The 20,520-nt window shown below is 38.6% G+C and overlaps 3 long non-coding RNA genes across 3 annotated transcripts; 1 reads left to right on the top strand and 2 right to left on the bottom strand.

Moving 5' to 3' along the window:
- Positions 1-5,171: 5,171 nt before the first annotated feature.
- On the bottom strand, positions 5,172-8,165 carry LOC130222597 (uncharacterized). Its single transcript, XR_008836517.1, has 3 exons — positions 8,006-8,165; positions 5,628-5,726; positions 5,172-5,440 (listed from the first exon to the last, which is right to left on the bottom strand). It is a non-coding gene; the product is annotated as an uncharacterized LOC130222597 (long non-coding RNA).
- Positions 8,166-15,002: 6,837 nt separating this feature from the next.
- LOC130223370 (uncharacterized) lies at positions 15,003-18,898 on the bottom strand. Its single transcript, XR_008836685.1, has 3 exons — positions 18,617-18,898; positions 15,397-15,495; positions 15,003-15,125 (listed from the first exon to the last, which is right to left on the bottom strand). It is a non-coding gene; the product is annotated as an uncharacterized LOC130223370 (long non-coding RNA).
- On the top strand, positions 18,225-20,516 carry LOC130223375 (uncharacterized). The gene is made up of 3 exons (XR_008836688.1): positions 18,225-18,618; positions 18,715-18,825; positions 20,382-20,516. It is a non-coding gene; the product is annotated as an uncharacterized LOC130223375 (long non-coding RNA).
- Positions 20,517-20,520: the final 4 nt, after the last annotated feature.

Genomic DNA, 20,520 nt, shown 5'->3' with positions numbered 1-20,520 from the left:
CAAGGAGACCCGGGTTCAAACCTCACTATGGGTAATGTCCATCTTGAGCTCATTATATTCCATCAGTGTCCTGCCCTGATGATGGAAGCTGATGGTGATTATAATGAGCTCAAGTTGGATGATGGACGCTGATGTGAAACACATGATGGTTGAGTTAATAAACACAAGTTCTCTGAGGAGAGACTCATAAAGTCAAAGATTCAAATCTGACTTGTATCTTGTTCTAGCAGGATTCGATCCTTCACACTTCTGTACTAAAGTTGAACACTCATCCACTGAACCACAGAGCTTGACTTCTGGCAGCAGTTGTTTTGTGAGCCAAATTACAAAGAAACAAATGTCAAACCTTGGTCATGATGAAATTAGTGATAAAGCCCCATTCAGATATCTCCTCCAACATCCAGACACAGTTGCTCAGGTCATAAAGTGTTGAGCTTTAATCAAGGAGACCCGGGTTCAAACCTCGCTATGGCTAATGTCCAACTTGAGCTCAATATATTGACCATGAGCTCCTGATGATGGACGCTGATGTGAAACTCATGATGGGTGTGTGAATCAACACAAGTTCTCTGAGGAACAGACTCATAAAGACAAGGGTTCACACCTGATTTGTATCTTGTTTTATTGAAACAGCTCACACACAGGTCTGCAGTCAAACATCAGTTCCAGCAGGTGTTCAGACAGGAGATCTGTGGCTCTGTGGTAAGAGCGCTGCCCCACGGCTTCAGGGGTTGCTGGTATGATCCCAGCCAGAACTCTGCGATATGAGTAAATGGTGAGTGAGTGTGAGGCGCGCCTGAAGAAGGGGGGATACCAGTTCGGTCTCCCCCTGGAGCTTCCGGCGCCGTGTCCAGCAGGGGTTATACTTTACAGCCTGACAAAAATTTTAAAATGAACTGTATAAAAATTCTGGACCTGCGTCCCTTCCCCACCCGTTTCAGTTACCATCATTTACTTTCTAGAGGAGTGACCCTCCACAAAGCAAATGATGGTAACCGACATGTGGAACAGACACACACACACACAATCACACACATGATCTACATCACCTGTGCAGCAGCAGATGATCATCATCATCACAGTCAATGTTTGGCCACACGTCTCTGCTTCTGTTCAACAGGCTTACAGTCCTCAACACTTCACTGATCCTGTAAAGTCGACACACATTATTACACACATTATTACACACATTGCATATCTAAGCTAATAATAGACAAATAAACAAATATTACATTTGTATCAAATATTGCGCCCTCATGTGGAGATTATTCTGAATTACGCATTTGCAAATTTGGAATATAATGTATTTAAAGTATTCTCCCTCTTGTGGTGATGTTTGTGAACTGCACTGCTGTCGCTCTAAAATAATAAAAGTTTCACCCTCGTGTGGAGAATTTCTGAATTACACCTTTGCAAATCTTCAATCTAATGATTTTAAAGTATTCGCCCTCGTCTGGTGATTTTGGTGAATTACACCACTGCAAATCTAAGAATGAATTTAAACATGTCGCCCTCCTGTGGTAATATTTCTGAATTTTAGTGCAAAGCATTGAGATTTCAGCTTCCTGTGGCGCAGCTGTAGTTATCTGTATTTTCCTCCTCTGATGGTGACAACCACAAACATTTTATTGTTTAAAAGAAAGCAGGAAGTTTTGAAATGTAGAAATTTCCCTCCTGAGTGTTTAACCACTGTTTAATCTTTAAAGCAGATACTCAAACATCTGATCTTCATAAGTGATTATTTTTGCTCTCTTTATTTAGAACTTCAGGACGAATGCTCGATTAACAATATGGAAATAAGGGCTGCAACTAACGATTATTATTTTAATTGATTAATCTGTCGATTCTTTTTGTGATTAATCGATTGATCAAATAAAAAAATAAAAACAAAACAAGAAAAGCATTAATTATTAAAGCATTAAAGCTCATCCCTGAGCTGTTATATTAAGTAGTTTTGTCCTGTAAATAATAAAATATCTAAACATTTTTAAATCAAGATACAAACTAGACACATGAAATAACATAAGAAATTAATAAATTTAGTGATTGTTTGCTTAAAACAAGCTAAATTATTTGCCAATGGGGTAAGAAAAATAATCTTAATGAGATATAATCTCAAACAGAAGTTTGAAGCATCACTTAATTTTCTCAGCTCATTTTTCTTGTCTGTTCTTGATTTAAGATTTTTTACATATTTGGACTGAAAACGAGACGAAATTACTAAGTAAGAAAAGCTTTTTTGCAGTGCAGCTATACATGACAACAGATGGTATGTGTATGTGTTTCACAAACTCTACATATATTGTTTTACTAGTACTTGTGTGTATTTACATGTCTAGAATATAAAATAAGCATTAGGCGGTTAAAAAGCTGCATAATTGTGATAATATGACATGTCTTTCTCTGGCTCAGCGCCAGCCAACGTGCCAAAGCTCAGTTTGATTTTTTTTGGTTGCCGCTCTAAGGGTTAACAAGCTAATGCTAACTTGTCATGCTTGTCAAGCTGGATAACGAGTAAAATATCAGCACCAGGGACTTTACGGTCCTCACTTCAAAACGGAACAAAAGTAGGATTCTTTAGTGATTTACCCTGCTGTTGAACTCCCTTCCTCCTCATCCCTGTCTATGAGGCGCCGAACTCTGTATCAGTGCATGAGAGAGACCGTGTTCACTCCGCTCCGTGCTGAACTAAAGTGTTTTTTAATAATCAAACGTCCCCGTGTCGCACGACACAACAAATCGATTATGAAGTTGTTTGCCAACGCTTTTAGTAATCGATTTTTATTGATTTAAATGATTCATTGTTGCAGCACTAATGGAAATATCAAACAAATATTAATAACACAAAACTATTCGTCACCTTGGAATTATAAGGTTTGATCTGCGTTCTGGATGATTTTGAGATTTTGAGCTTCAAAGTTTTCGCATTCCACAGCAAACAGTATGTGTGTAACATTTGTTTATTAAATAAAAAGTCTTAAAATGTAAACAACTTATAAAAAACATCCCATAATGTAAATAAGTTATCAATTAATAAGAATATGTCAATAACTCAATTTTGACTAAAATGTCAGATAGAACCTTGTAATTCTAAAGTGACGTATTGTCAAAAGCTGATGATTACACACTTGACATAAAATATTGCCAAATTAAATGTAAAATATTGTACTTTAAAGCTTGAGACTTTCTCACCATGTTGTTATTCACTCTAGATTGTCATTTAGCCTGTATGTAATTAATGCGCCACACATCAATAAACACACATTTAATTTATCTGATGAGCTCTTATATTGGGGATGCAGAATGTTTTCTCCAGCAGATGACAGCTCAGTGACAGACTCATAATGTCAGTCAACAGCACATATTACAGCCCGACAGCGAACAAGAGCGACACAGAGTGTAGAAATGGAGAGTAACGAGACTCACCTGTAAGTGACTTTGTTTCAGTGGGTTTGTTTGTAGTAATGTTGCTGTAGTGTTTGTGTTCAGGCATTGCTCTCTCTCTCTCTCCTCTGCAGTAGTGAAGATACACACGTGTGTCTGTTGTGTTTCTGCTGCAGATCTTTGACCAGCGCTCAACAGCTGATGCTCCTCCACACACTCCTCCACATCCAGGTGGATTCACAGCTCCAGTAAAGGTATTTATGAGCTCATATTTCCAGTAGAGAGTCCAGAAAGTGTGTTTGTTGTGCTGCTGCTCTGTCGCGTGTCTGTTGGGGGAGGGACTTTCTGTAGAAAGCTTTTGATTGGCCAGATTTGGTGTAGAGTCCTCAATACAGTATGAGGAGACTTTAGAGGTAAATGATGATATTTACAGTGTTTAATTGTGTTTAGTAACATTTAAAGCCCCACAAGCAGCTGTAAGATCATCTGAAATATGGTTCATGTGTTTAATTGAAGAATAAGCAGGTTTTACACATTTTGAACAATGAAATATAATAATATATTAGCATATGATGTAGTTTACATGTATTTTGAATAATTTATGTTTGATATTAATTATTTGTGTTTATTTAGTTTTTTTTTTCAAAATGTGTAAATGTGGTTATCCTTACATTGGAGAAAGAAGTGTTTCTGTGTGTGTGCGTGTGCTGATGGTGTAGTGGTCAGAGGACACAGCATGAGATGTGAAGTTCTCACAGCACACCTGGGTTCAAATCCGGGCCCTGTTACTGCTCTTTACTGCTGATGCAAATACAAAATGCAAAAGTGTTTTTCCTCATTTGTGCTTCTGCACTGATTACTTTGGTTTCAGTAGTTCCTTTGGTGTGATCCACACAGTGAAGTGGGTTTCAGAGCCAAACCTCTACTGTAACCTTGTCCTCATCTAATGTGTGTTCAGCCACTGTGTGGGATTTCGATCCTTCACTCTTCTGTATGGCAGTCAAACACTCATCCACTGAACCACACGGTGTGACAACTAACCACAATCCTCTGTGAGCCAAATTACAAAGACATTCATCTCGAATTATGGTTAAAGCTAAGAAATAGATAAAGCCCCATTCAAACACTTGTTTCACCATCCAGACGCAGTGGCTCAGGTCATAAAGATTTGAGCTTTAATCAAGGAGACCCGGGTTCAAACCTCACTATGGCTAATGTCTATCTTGACCTCATTATATTCACCATCAGTGTCCTGCCCTGATGATGGAAGCTGATGGTGATTATAATGAGCTCAAGTTGGATGATAGACGCTGATGTGAAACACATGATGGTTGAGTTAATAAACACAAGATCTCTGAGGAGAGACTCATAAAGTCAAAGATTCAAATCTGACTTGTATCTTGTTCTAGCAGGATTCGATCCTTCACACTTCTGTACTAAAGTTGAACGCTCATCCACTGAACCACAGAGCTTGACTTTTGGCAGCAGTTGTTTTGTGAGCCAAATTACAAAGAAACAAATGTCAAACCTTGGTCATGATGAAATTAGTGATAAAGCCCCATTCAGATATCTCCATCAGCATCCAGACACAGTGGATCAGGTCATAAAGTGTTGAGCTTTAATCAAGGAGACCCGGGTTCAAACCTCACTATGGCTAATGTCCAACTTGAGCTCATTATATTGACCAAGAGCTCCTGATGATGGACGCTGATGTGAAACTCATGATGGGTGTGTAAATCAACACAAGCTCACTGAGGAAGAGACTCATAAAGACAAGGGTTCACACCTGATTTGTATCTTGTTTTATTGAAACAGCTCACACACAGGTCTGCAGTCAAACATCAGTTCCAGCAGGTGTTCAGACAGGAGATCTGTGGCTCTGTGGTAAGAGCGCTGCCCCACGGCTTCAGGGGTTGCTGGTATGATCCCAGCCAGAACTCTGCGATATGAGTGAATGGTGAGTGAGTGTGAGGCGCGCCTGAAGAAGGGGGGATACCAGTTCGGTCTCCCCCTGGAGCTTCCGGAGCCGTGTCCAGCAGGGGTTATACTTTACAGCCTGACAAAAATTTTAAAATGAACTGTATAAAAATTTTGGACCTGCGTCCCTTCCCCACCCGTTTCGGTTACCATCATTTACTTTCTAGAGGAGTGACCCTCCACAAAGCAAATGATGGTAACCGACATGTGGAACAGACACACACACACACACACACACACACAATCACACACATGATCTACATCACCTGTGCAGCAGCAGATGATCATCATCATTACAGTCAGTGTTTGGCCACACGTCTCTGCTTCTGTTCAACAGGCTTTCAGTCCTCAACACTTCACTGATCCTGTAAAGTCCACACACAAATACACACATTATTACACACATTGCATATCTGAGCTAATAATAGACAAATAAACAAATATTACATTTGTATCAAATATTGCGCCCTCATGTGGAGATTATTCTGAATTACGCATTTGCAAATTTGGAATATAATGTATTTAAAATATTCTCCCTCTTGTGGTGATGTTTGTGAACTGCACTGCTGTCGCTCTAAAATAATAAAAGTTTCACCCTCGTGTGGAGAATTTCTGAATTACACCTTTGCAAATCTTCAATCTAAGGATTTTAAAGTATTCGCCCTCGTGTGGGGATTTTGGTGAATTACACCACTGCAAATCTAATTGACTGATTTTAAACATGTCGCCCTCCTGTGGTGATATTTCTGAATTACACCTTTGCAGATCTATTGATTTGAATGATTGTGGTGATTTTTCTGAATTTTAGCTCAGCAAATGCAAAGCATTGAGATTTCAGCTTCCTGTGGCGCAGCTGTAGTTATCTGTATTTTCCTCCTCTGATGGTGACAACCACAAACATTTTATTGTTTAAAAGAAAGCAGGAAGTTTTGAGGTGTCCGCGCTGTTAAAAGTGTTAAAATGTCTTAACTCATAAAAGCAAAATTTAAGACCTTAAAAAGTCTTAAATCTACTGAAATACTGTGTTATAGGTCTTAAATCTTTTTTAACAGCTCTTAATTTTCCCTTGTTCATTTATAGCTCCCTAATCTGACCATTAATACCCAGACAATCATCAACAATCTCAATACAACGTTCAACTTTTTATTTAAAAATAGCATTTAATTAATTTCCCTACAGTAACATTTACAGTTCTCCATTTATTTACTGCTGAGGATACTGACCTGACCTAGAGTTTTATTATTAAATTATTATTATGATTGTAATATTAAATGTTTTACATTATAATCGTTTTTGATAGGGCCAGTTCCAACAGGGATATTCTAATAAAATCTCAGCATTTAGCCCTGTACAAGTCTAACATTTCATTTAAAATGGTCATAAAATGTCTTTAAAATGTCTTATATTTAACTTGATGAAACCTGCAGAAACCCTGATTTAATCTTTGACATGATTTTGATCAGTGAATGAAGTTAAACATGACCTCGTTTAGTGATGTGTTCAGTCGGAGTGTCTCTGTCTGTCAAATCTTTATTTTCAGGAACTACCAAGCCAGGTCAGAGGTCATGGAGAGCTCTTGAGCAGAACTTTATTCTTGATGGACTGGAAACAACTGTTTACTGAGTTATTTACCATTTTATGTGTTAAATCTCTTCAAAGTAATTTATTTATATGCAGGATAGACTTTCTGTGTAGAAGCAGCTGCCAGTCTGGATGTAGATTATACCAGTATTCAACCAGTCGTTTTGGTCTCTCCTGTTAATTTCCCTCCTGAGTGTTTAAACACTGTTTAATCTTTAAAGCAGATACTCAAACATCTGATCTTCATAAGTGATTATTTTTGCTCGCTTTATTTAGAACTTCAGGACAAATGCTCGATTAATGATATTAAATATCGAACAAATAATAATGTAATATAAAACTATTGTCAAAAGCTGATGATTACACACTTGACATAAAATATTGCCAAATTAAATGTAAAATATTTTACTTTAAAGCTTGAGACTTTCTCACCATGCTGTTATTCACTCTAGATTGTCATTTAGCCTGTATGTAATTAATGCGCCACACATCAATAAACACACATTTAATTTATCTGATGAGCTCTTATATTGGGGATGCAGAATGTTTTCATTGCTTACAGATTTCACAGACGCAGACACAAGTAATAATTTTACCAACAAAAACACAACCACATTTCCTTTCATGAAGGCCCAATAAAGATGACTGCTTTTTAAAAATCATATATTGTATTAAACCGTTCATAAAGTGTTGAATTATAAGTATTTCTGTTGCTATATTAAGATGCAACAAGTGGATGTAAAAAACATCTTGTGAACTCAGCAAGAGGCAGATTTGATCAGTCTTTCTCCAATAGTTTCTGGATGAAGACTTGAATTTGCAAACTGAGACTGCATCCATCCGCTCCACTAGGCGGCATCAGCGAGCTGCTCTTTTAGCCTGAACACCTTTGACAACAGCGCCACCAGATCATCACAGGTACACCGTGTTACTGGCGTCAAGTTGAGCTCCAGCAGATGACAGCTCAGTGACAGACTCATAATATCAGTCAACAGCACATATTACAGCCCGACAGCGAACAAGAGCGACACAGAGTGTAGAAATGGAGAGTAACGAGACTCACCTGTAAGTGACTTTGTTTCAGTGGGTTTGTTTGTAGTGATGTTGCTGTAGTGTTTGTGTTCAGGCATTGCTCTCTCTCTCTCTCCTCTGCAGCAGTGAAGATACACACGTGTGTCTGTTGTGTTTCTGCTGCAGATCTTTGACCAGCGCTCAACAGCTGATGCTCCTCCACACACTCCTCCACATCAAGGTGGATTCACAGCTCCAGTAAAGGTATTTATGAGCTCATATTTCCAGTAGAGAGTCCAGAAAGTGTGTTTGTTGTGCTGCTGCTCTTTCGCGTGTCTGTTGGGGGAGGGACTTTCTGTAGAAAGCTTTTGATTGGCCAGATTTGGTGTAGAGTCCTCAATACAGTATGAGGAGACTTTAGAGGTAAATGATGATATTTACAGTGTTTAATTGTGTTTAGTAACATTTAAAGCCCCACAAGCAGCTGTAAGATCATCTGAAATATGGTTCATGTGTTTATTTGAAGAATAAGCAGCTTTTTCACATTTTGAACAATGAAATATAATAATATATTAGCATATGATGTAGTTTACATGTATTTTAAATAATTTACATTTGATATTAATTATTTGTGTTTATTTAGTTTTTTTTTCTAAATGTGTAAATGTGGTTATCCTTGCATTGGTGAAAGAAGTGTTGGTGTGTGTGCGCTGATGGTGTAGTGGTCAGAGGACACAGCATGAGATGTGAAGTTCTCACAGCATACCTGGGTTCAAATCCAGGCCCTGTTACTGCTCTTTACTGCTGATGCAAATACAAAATACAAAAGTGTTTTTCCTCGTTTGTGCTTCTGCACTGATTACTTTGGTTTCAGTAGTTCCTTTGGTGTGATCCACACAGCGAAGTGGGTTTTAGAGCCAAACCTCTACTGTAACCTTGTCCTCATTGAATGTGTGTTCAGCCACTGTGTGGGATTTCGATCCTTCACTCTTCTGTATGGCAGTCAAACACTCATCCACTGAACCACATGGTGTGACAACTAACCACAATCCTCCGTGAGCCAAATCACAAAGACATTCATCTCGAATTATGGTCAAAGCTAAGAAATAGATAAAGCCCCATTCAAACATTTGCTTCACCATCCAGACACAGTGGCTCAGGTCATAAAGTGTTGAGCTTTAATCAAGGAGACCCGGGTTCGAACCTCACTATGGCTAATGTCCATCTTGACCTCATTATATTCACCATCAGTGTCCTGCCCTGATGATGGAAGCTGATGGTGATTATAATGAGCTCAAGTTGGATGATGGACGCTGATGTGAAACACATGATGGTTGAGTTAATAAACACAAGTTCTCTGAGGAGAGACTCATAAAGTCAAAGATTCAAATCTGACTTGTATCTTGTTCTAGCAGGATTCGATCCTTCACACTTCTGTACTAAAGTTGAACGCTCATCCACTGAACCACAGAGCTTGACTTTTGGCAGCAGTTGTTTTGTGAGCCAAATTACAAAGAAACAAATGTCAAACCTTGGTCATGATGAAATTAGTGATAAAGCCCCATTCAGATATCTCCAACAGCATCCAGACACAGTGGCTCAGGTCATAAAGTGTTGAGCTTTAATCAAGGAGATCCGGGTTCAAACCTCGCTATGGCTAATGTCCAACTTGAGCTCAATATATTCACCAAGAGCTCCTGATGATGGACGCTGATGTGAAACTCATGATGGGTGTGTGAATCAACACAAGTTCTCTGAGGAAGAGACTCATAAAGACAAGGGTTCACACCTGATTTGTATCTTGTTTTATTGAAACAGCTCACACACAGGTCTGCAGTCAAACATCAGTTCCAGCAGGTGTTCAGACAGGAGATCTGTGGCTCTGTGGTAAGAGCGCTGCCCCACGGCTTCAGGGGTTGCTGGTATGATCCCAGCCAGAACTCTGCGATATGAGTGAATGGTGAGTGAGTGTGAGGCGCGCCTGAAGAAGGGGGGATACCAGTTCGGTCTCCCCCTGGAGCTTCCGGAGCCGTGTCCAGCAGGGGTTATACTTTACAGCCTGACAAAAATTTTAAAACGAACTGTATAAAAATTCTGGACCTGCGTCCCTTCCCCACCCGTTTCGGTTACCATCATTTACTTTCTAGAGGAGTGACCCTCCACAAAGCAAATGATGGTAACCGATATGTGGAACAGACACACACACACACACACACACACACACACACACACACACACATGATCTACATCACCTGTGCAGCAGCAGATGATCATCATCATCACAGTCAATGTTTGGCCACACGTCTCTGCTTCTGTTCACCAGGCTTACAGTCCACAACACTTCACTGATCCTGTAAAGTCGACACACATTATTACACACATTATTACACACATTGCATATCTAAGCTAATAATAGACAAATAAACAAATATTACATTTGTATCAAATATTGCGCCCTCATGTGGAGATTATTCTGAATTACGCATTTGCAAATTTGGAATATAATGTATTTAAAATATTCTCCCTCTTGTGGTGATGTTTGTGAACTGCACTGCTGTCGCTCTAAAATAATAAAAGTTTCACCCTCGTGTGGAGAATTTCTGAATTACACCTTTGCAAATCTTCAATCTAATGATTTTAAAGTATTCGCCCTCGTCTGGTGATTTTGGTGAATTACACCACTGCAAATCTAAGAATGAATTTTAACATGTCGCCCTCCTGTGGTGATATTTCTGAATTACACCTTTGCAGATCTATTGATTTGAATGATTGTGGTGATTTTTCTGAATTTCAGCACAGCAAATGCAAAGCATTGAGATTTCAGCTTCCTGTGGCGCAGCTGTAGTTATCTGTATTTTCCTCCTCTGATGGTGACAACCACAAACATTTTATTGTTTAAAAGAAAGCAGGAAGTTTTGAAATGTAGAAATTTCCCTCCTGAGTGTTTACCCACTGTTTAATCTTTAAAGCAGATACTCAAACATCTGATCTTCATAAGTGATTATTTTTGCTCTCTTTATTTAGAACTTCAGGCCGAATGCTCGATTAACAATATGGAAATAAGGGCTGCAACTAACCATTATTATTTTAATTGATTAATCTGTCGATTCTTTTTTTGTGATTAATCGATTGATCAAATAAAAAAACAAAACAAGAAAAGCATTAATTATTAAAGCATTAAAGCTCATCCCTGAGCTGTTATATTAAGTAGTTTTGTCCTGTAAATAATAAAATATCTAAATATTTTTAAATCAAGATACATACTAGACACATGAAATAACATAAGAAATTTAGTGAGTGTTTGCTTAAAACAAGCTAAATTATTTGCCAATGGGGTAAGAAAAATAATCTTAATGAGATATAATCTCAAACAGAAGTTTGAAGCATCACTTAATTTTCTCAGCTCATTTTTCTTGTCTGTTCTTGATTTAAGATTTTTTACATATTTGGACTGAAAACGAGACGAAATTACTAAGTAAGAAAAGCTTTTTTGCAGTGCAGCTTTACATGACAACAGATGGTATGTGTATGTGTTTCACAAACTACATATATTGTTTTACTAGTACTTGTGTGTATTTACATGTCTAGAATATAAAATAAGCATTAGGCGGTTAAAAAGCTGCATAATTGTGATAATATGACATGTCTTTCTCTGGCTCAGCACCAGCCAACGTGCCAAAGCTCAGTTAGATTTTTTAGTTGCTGCTCTAAGGGTTAACAAGCTAACGCTAACTTGTCATGCTTGTCAAGCTGGATAACGAGTAAAATATCAGCACCAGGGACTTTACGGTCCTCACTTCAAAACGGAACAAAAGTAGGATTCTTTAGTGATTTACCCTGCTGTTGAACTCCCTTCCTCCTCATCCCTGTCTATGAGGCGCCGAACTCTGTACCAGTGCACGAGAGAGACCGTGTTCACTCCGCTCCGTGCTGAACTAAAGTGTTTTTTTAATAATCAAACATCCCCGTGTCGCACGACACAACGAATCGATTATGAAGTTGTTTGCCAACGCTTTTAGTAATCGATTTTTATTGATTTAAATGATTTATTGTTGCAGCACTAATGGAAATATCAAACAAATATTAATAACACAAAACTATTCGTCACCTTGGAATTATAAGGTTTGATCTGCGTTCTGGATGATTTTGAGATTTTGAGCTTCAAAGTTTTCACATTCCACAGCAAACAGTATGTGTGTAACATTTGTTTTTAAATAAAAAGTCTTAAAATGTAAACAACTTATAAAAAACATCCCATAATGTAAATAAGTTATCAATTAATAAGAATATGTCAATAACTCAATTTTGGTTAAAATGTCAGATAGAACCTTGTAATTCTGAAGTGACGTATTGTCAAAAGCTGATGATTACACACTTGACATAAAATATTGCCAAATTAAATGTAAAATATTGTACTTTAAAGCTTGAGACTTTCTCACCATGCTGTTATTCACTCTAGATTGTCATTTAGCCTGTATGTAATTAATGCGCCACACATCAATAAACACACATTTAATTTATCTGACGAGCTCTTATATTGGGGATGCAGAATGTTTTCATTGCTTACAGATTTCACTGACGCAGACACAAGTAATAATTTTATCAACAAAAACACAACCACATTTCCTTTCATGAAGGCCCAATAAAGATGACTGCTTTTTAAAATTATATATTGTATTAGGCAATCATAAAGTGTTAAATTATACGTATTTCTGTTGCTATATTAAGATGCAACAAGTAGATGTAAAAAAACATCTTGTGAACTCAGCAAGAGGCAGATTTGATCAGTCTTTCTCCAATAGTTCCTGGATGAAGACTTAAATTTGCAAACTGAGACTGCATAAATCAGACTTACAATGTCAGACACGATGCACTTAATGGAGCTAATGACGTCATTGTAAGGGGTGGGGTTAAGTGTGGGCAGTAAAGCACAGTTCCCATCCGCTCCACTAGGCGGCATTAGCGAGCTGCTCTTTTAGCCTGAACACCTTTGACAACAGCGCCACAGATCATCACAGGTACACCGTGTTACTGGCGTCAAGTTGAGCTCCAGCAGATGACAGCTCAGTGACAGACTCATAATATCAGTCAACAGCACATATTACAGCCCGACAGCGAACAAGAGCGACAAAGAGTGTAGAAATGGAGAGTAACGAGACTCACCTGTAAGTGACTTTGTTTCAGTGGGTTTGTTTGTAGTGATGTTGCTGTAGTGTTTGTGTTCAGGCATTGCTCTCTCTCTCTCTCCTCTGCAGCAGTGAAGATACACACGCGTGTCTGTTGTGTTTCTGCTGCAGATCTTTGACCAGCGCTCAACAGCTGACGCTCCTCCACACACTCCTCCACATCCAGGTGGATTCACAGCTCCAGTAAAGGTATTTATGAGCTCATATTTCCAGTAGAGAGTCCAGAAAGTGTGTTTGTTGTGCTGCTGCTCTGTCGCGTGTCTGTTGGGGGAGGGACTTTCTGTAGAAAGCTTTTGATTGGCCAGATTTGGTGTAGAGTCCTCAATACAGTATGAGGAGACTTTAGAGGTAAATGATGATATTTACAGTGTTTAATTGTGTTTAGTAACATTTAAAGCCCCACAAGCAGCTGTAAGATCATCTGAAATATGGTTCATGTGTTTAATTGAAGATTAAGCAGGTTTTACACATTTTGAACAATGAAATATAATAATATATTAGCATATGATGTAGTTTACATGTATTTTAAATAATTTATGTTTGATATTAATTATTTGTGTTTATTTAGTTTTTTTTTTCAAAATGTGTAAATGTGGTTATCCTTACATTGGAGAAAGAAGTGTTTCTGTGTGTGTGTGCTGATGGTGTAGTGGTCAGAGGACACAGCATGAGATGTGAAGTTCTCACAGCATACCTGGGTTCAAATCCAGTCCCTGTTACTGCTCTTTACTGCTGATGCAAATACAAAATGCAAAAGTGTTTTTCCTCATTTGTGCTTCTGCACTGATTACTTTGGTTTCAGTAGTTCCTTTGGTGTGATCCACACAGCGAAGTGGGTTTCAGAGCCAAACCTCTACTGTAACCTTGTCCTCATCGAATGTGTGTTCTGCCACTGCGTGGGATTTCGATCCTTCACTCTTCTGTATGGCAGTCAAACACTCATCCACTGAACCACACGGTGTGACAACTAACCACAATCCTCCGTGAGCCAAATTACAAAGACATTCATCTCGAATTATGGTCAAAGCTAAGAAATAGATAAAGCTCCATTCAAACATTTGCTTCACCATCCAGACACAGTAGCTCAGGTCATAAAGTATTGAGCTTTAATCAAGGAGACCCGGGTTCGAACCTCCCTACGGCTAATGTCCATCTTGACCTCATTATATTCACCATCAGTGTCCTGCCCTGATGATGGAAGCTGATGGTGATTATAACGAGCTCAAGTTGGATGTTGAACACTGATGTGAAACACATGAAGGTTGAGTTAATAAACACAAGTTCTCTGAGGAGAGACTCATAAAGTCAAAGATTCAAATCTGACTTGTCTCTTGTTCTAGCAGGATTCGATCCTTCACACTTCTGTACTAAAGTTGAACGCTCATCCACTGAACCACAGAGCTTGACTTTTGGCAGCAGTTGTTTTGTGAGCCAAATTACAAAGAAACAAAGTCAAACCTTGGTCATGATGAGATTAGTGATAAAGCCCCATTCAGATATCTCCTCCAACATCTAGACTCGGTGGCTCAGGTCATAGAGTGTTGAGCTTTAATCAAGGAGACCCGGGTTCAAACCTCACTATGGCTAATGTCCATCTTGAGCTCATTATATTGACCAAGAGCTCCTGATGATGGACGCTGATGTGAAACTCATGATGGGTGTGTAAATCAACACAAGCTCACTGAGGAAGAGACTCATAAAGACAAGGGTTCACACCTGACTTTCATCTTGTTTTATTGAAACAGCTCACACACAGGTCTGCAGTCAAACATCAGTTCCAGCAGGTGTTCAGACAGGAGATCTGTGGCTCTGTGGTAAGAGCGCTGCCCCACGGCTTCAGGGGTTGCTGGTATGATCCCAGCCAGAACTCTGTGATATGAGTGAATGGTGAGTGAGTGTGAGGCGCGCCTGAAGAAGGGGGGATACCAGTTCGGTCTCCCCCTGGAGCTTCCGGAGCCGTGTCCAGCAGGGGTTATACTTTACAGCCTGGCAAAAAATTTAAAATGAACTGTATAAAAATTTTGGACCTGCGTCCCTTCCCCACCCGTTTCGGTTACCATCATTTACTTTCTAGAGGAGTGACCCTCCACAAAGCAAATGATGGTAACCGACATGTGGAACAGACACACACACACACACACACACACACGCACACGCACACGCACACGCACACGCACACGCACACGCACACGCACACGCACACGCACACACACACACACACACACACACACACAATCACACACATGATCTACATCACCTGTGCAGCAGCAGATGATCATCATCATTACAGTCAGTGTTTGGCCACACGTCTCTGCTTCTGTTCACCAGGCTTACAGTCCACAACACTTCACTGATCCTGTAAAGTCGACACACAAATACACACATTATTACACACATTGCATATCTGAGCTAATAATAGACAAATAAACAAATATTACATTTGTATCAAATATTGCGCCCTCATGTGGAGATTATTCTGAATTACGCATTTGCAAATTTGGAATATAATGTATTTAAAATATTCTCCCTCTTGTGGTGATGTTTGTGAACTGCACTGCCGTCGCTCTAAAATAATAAAAGTTTCACCCTCGTGTGGAGAATTTCTGAATTACACCTTTGCAAATCTTTAATCTAATGATTTTAAAGTATTCGCCCTCATGTGGTGATTTTGGTGAATTACACCACTGCAAATCTACTTGAATGAATTTAAACATGTCGCCCTCCTGTGGTGATATATCTGAATTACACCTTTGCAGATCTATTGATTTGAATGATTGTGGTGATTTTTCTGAATTTCAGCTCAGCAAATGCAAAGCATTGAGATTTCAGCTTCCTGTGGCGCAGCTGTAGTTATCTGTATTTTCCTCCTCTGATGGTGACAACCACAAACATTTTATTGTTTAAAAGAAAGCAGGAAGTTTTGAGGTGTCCGCGCTGTTAAAAGTGTTAAAATGTCTTAACTCATAAAAGCAAAGTTTTAGACCTTAAAAAGTCTTAAATCTACTGAAATATTGTGTTATAGATCTCAAATCTTTTTAACAGCTCTTAATTTTCCCTTGTTCATTTATAGCTCCCTAATCTGACCATTAATACCCAGACAATCACCAACAATCTCAATACAACGTTCAACTTTTTATTTAAAAATAGCATTTAATTAATTTCCCTACAGTAACATTTACAGTTCTCCATTTATTTACTGCTGAGGATACTGACCTGACCTAGAGTTTTATTATTCAATTATTAGAAGCAGCTGCCAGTCTGGATGTAGATTATACCAGTATTCAACCAGTCGTTTTGGTCTCTCCTGTTAATTTCCCTCCTGAGTGTTTAACCACTGTTTAATCTTTAAAGCAGATACTCAAACATCTGATCTTCATAAGTGATTATTTTTGCTCGCTTTATTTAGAACTTCAGTACGAATGCTCGATTAACAATATGGAAATAAGGGCTGCAACTAACCATTATTATTTTAATTGATTAATCTGTAGATTCTTTTTGTGATTAATCGATTGATCAAATAAAAAAACAAAACAAGAAAAGCATTAATTATTAAAGCATTAAAGCTCATCCCTGAGCTGTTATATTAATAATAATAATAATAATAATAAACTAAGTAGTTTTGTCCTGTAAATAATAAAATATCTAAACATTTTTAAATCAAGATACAAACTAGACACATGAAATAACATAAGAAATTTAGTGATTGTTTTCTTAAAACAAGCTAAATTATTTGCCAATGGGGTAAGAAAAATAATCTTAATGAGATATAATCTCAAACAGAAGTTTGAAGCATCACTTAATTTTCTCAGCTCATTTTTCTTGTCTGTTCTTGATTGAAGATTTTTTACATATTTGGACTGAAAACGAGACGAAATTACTAAGTAAGAAAAGCTTTTATGCAGTGCAGCTATACATGACAACAGATGGTATGTGTATGTGTTTCACAAACTCTACATATATTGTTTTACTAGTACTTGTGTGTATTTACATGTCTAGAATATAAAATAAGCATTAGGCGGTTAAAAAGCTGCATAATTGTGATAATATGACATGTCATTCTCTGGCTCAGCGCCAGCCAACGTGCCAAAGCTCAGTTTGATTTTTTAGTTGCCGCTCTAAGGGTTAACAAGCTAACGCTAACTTGTCATGCTTGTCAAGCTGGATAACGAGTAAAATATCAGCACCAGGGACTTTACGGTCCTCTCTTCAAAACGGAACAAAAGTATGATTCTTTAGTGATTTACCCTGCTGTTGAACTCCCTTCCTCCTCATCCCTGTCTATGAGGCACCGAACTCTGTATCAGTTCACGAGAGAGACCGTGTTCACTCCGCTCCGTGCTGAACTAAAGCGTTTTTTAATAATCAAACGTCCCCGTGTCGCACGACACAACGAATCGATTATGAAGTTCGTTGCCAACGCTTTTAGTAATTGATTTTTATTGATTTAAATGATTTATTGTTGCAGCACTAATGGAAATATCAAACAAATATTAATAACATAAAACTATTCGTCACCTTGGAATTATAAGGTTTGATCTGCGTTCTGGATGATTTTGAGATTTTGAGCTTCAAAGTTTTTGCATTCCACAGCAAACAGTATGTGTGTAACATTTGTTTTTAAATAAAAAGTCTTAAAATGTAAACAACTTATAAAAAACATCCCATAATGTAAATAAGTTATCAATTAATAAGAATATGTCAATAACTCAATTTTGACTAAAATGTCAGATAGAACCTTGTAATTCTGAAGTGACGTATTGTCAAAAGCTGATGATTACACACTTGACATAAAATATTGCCAAATTAAATGTAAAATATTGTACTTTAAAGCTTGAGACTTTCTCACCATGCTGTTATTCACTCTAGATTGTCATTTAGCCTGTATGTAATTAATGCGCCACACATCAATAAACACACATTTAATTTATCTGACGAGCTCTTATATTGGGGATGCAGAATGTTTTTATTGCTTACAGATTTCACTGACGCAGACACAAGTAATAATTTTACCAACAAAAACACAACCACATTTCCTTTCATGAAGGCCCAATAAAGATGACTGCTTTTTAAAAATTATATATTGTATTAAGCCGTTCATAAAGTGTTGAATTATACGTATTTCTGTTGCTATATTAAGATGCAACAAGTGGATGTAAAAAACATCTTGTGAACTCAGCAAGAGGCAGATTTGATCAGTCTTTCTCCAATAGTATCTGGATGAAGACTTGAATTTGCAAACTGAGACTGCATCCATCCGCTCCACTAGGCGGCATCAGCGAGCTGCTCTTTTAGTCTGAACACCTTTGACAACAGCGCCACCAGATCATCACAGGTACACCGTGTTACTGGCGTCAAGTTGAGCTCCAGCAGATGACAGCTCAGTGACAGACTCATAATGTCAGTCAATAGCACATATTACAGCCCGACAGCGAACAAGAGCGACACAGAGTGTAGAAATGGAGAGTAACGAGACTCACCTGTAAGTGACTTTGTTTCAGTGGGTTTGTTTGTAGTGATGTTGCTGTAGTGTTTGTGTTCAGGCATTGCTCTCTCTCTCTCTCTCTCTCCTCTGCAGCAGTGAAGATACACACGTGTGTCTGTTGTGTTTCTGCTGCACATCTTTCATCTTTCTGACGCTCCTCCACACACTCCTCCACATCCAGGTGGATTCACAGCTCCAGTAAAGGTATTTATGAGCTCATATTTCCAGTAGAGAGTCCAGAAAGTGTGTTTGTTGTGCTGCTGCTCTGTCGCGTGTCTGTTGGGGGAGGGACTTTCTGTAGAAAGCTTTTGATTGGCCAGATTTGGTGTAGAGTCCTCAATACAGTATGAGGAGACTTTAGAGGTAAATGATGATATTTACAGTGTTTAATTGTGTTTAGTAACATTTAAAGCCCCACAAGCAGCTGTAAGATCATCTGAAATATGGTTCATGTGTTTAATTGAAGAATAAGCAGGTTTTACACATTTTGAACAATGAAATATAATAATATATTAGCATATGATGTAGTTTACATGTATTTTAAATAATTTACATTTGATATTAATTATTTGTGTTTATTTAGTTTTTTTTTCAAAATGTGTAAATGTGGTTATCCTTACATTGGAGAAAGAAGTGTTTCTGTGTGTGTGTGCTGATGGTGTAGTGGTCAGAGGACACAGCATGAGATGTGAAGTTCTCACAGCATACCTGGGTTCAAATCCAGGTCCTGTTACTGCTCTTTACTGCTGATGCAAATACAAAATGCAAAACTGTTTTTCCTCATTTGTGCTTCTGCACTGATTACTTTGGTTTCAGTAGTTCCTTTGGTGTGATCCACACAGCGAAGTGGGTTTCAGAGCCAAACCTCTACTGTAACCTTGTCCTCATCGAATGTGTGTTCTGCCACTGTGTGGGATTTCGATCCTTCACTCTTCTGTATGGCAGTCAAACACTCATCCACTGAACCACACGGTGTGACAACTAACCACCATCCTCTGTGAGCCAAATCACAAAGACATTCATCTCGAATTATGGTAACAGCTAAGAAATAGATAAAGCCCCATTCAAACATTTGCTTCACCATCCAGACACAGTGGCTCAGGTCATAAAGTGTTGAGCTTTAATCAAGGAGACCCGGGTTCGAACCTTGCTATGGCTAATGTCCATCTTGACCTCATTATATTCACCATCAGTGTCCTGCCCTGATGATGGAAGCTGATGGTGTTTATAATGAGCTCAAGTTGGATGATGGACGCTGATGTGAAACACATGATGGTTGAGTTAATAAACACAAGTTCTCTGAGGAGAGACTCATAAAGTCAAAGGTTCAAATCTGACTTGTCTCTTGTTCTAGCAGGATTCGATCCTTTACGCTTCTGTACTAAAGTTGAACGCTCATCCACTGAACCACAGAGCTTGACTTTTGGCAGCAGTTGTTTTGTGATCCAAATTACAAAGAAACAAATGTCAAACCTTGGTCATGATGAAATTAGTGATAAAGCCCCATTCAGATATCTCCTCCAGCATCCAGACACAGTGGCTCAGGTCATAAAGTGTTGAGCTTTAATCAAGGAGACCCGGGTTCAAACCTCACTATGGCTAATGTCCATCTTGAGCTCATTATATTGACCAAGAGCTCCTGATGATGGACGCTGATGTGAAACTCATGATGGGTGAGTGACTCAACACAAGTTCTCTGAGGAAGAGACTCATAAAGACAAGGGTTCACACCTGATTTGTATCTTGTTTTATTGAAACAGCTCACACACAGGTCTGCAGTCAAACATCAGTTCCAGCAGGTGTTCAGACAGGAGATCTGTGGCTCTGTGGTAAGAGCGCTGCCCCAAGGCTTCAGGGGTTGCTGGTATGATCCCAGCCAGAACTCTGCGATATGAGTGA

Source organism: Danio aesculapii, chromosome 4, assembly GCF_903798145.1.
Source record: "Danio aesculapii chromosome 4, fDanAes4.1, whole genome shotgun sequence".
Lineage (NCBI taxonomy): Eukaryota > Metazoa > Chordata > Actinopteri > Cypriniformes > Danionidae > Danio > Danio aesculapii.
This window is presented reverse-complemented; position numbering and strand designations above follow the sequence as displayed.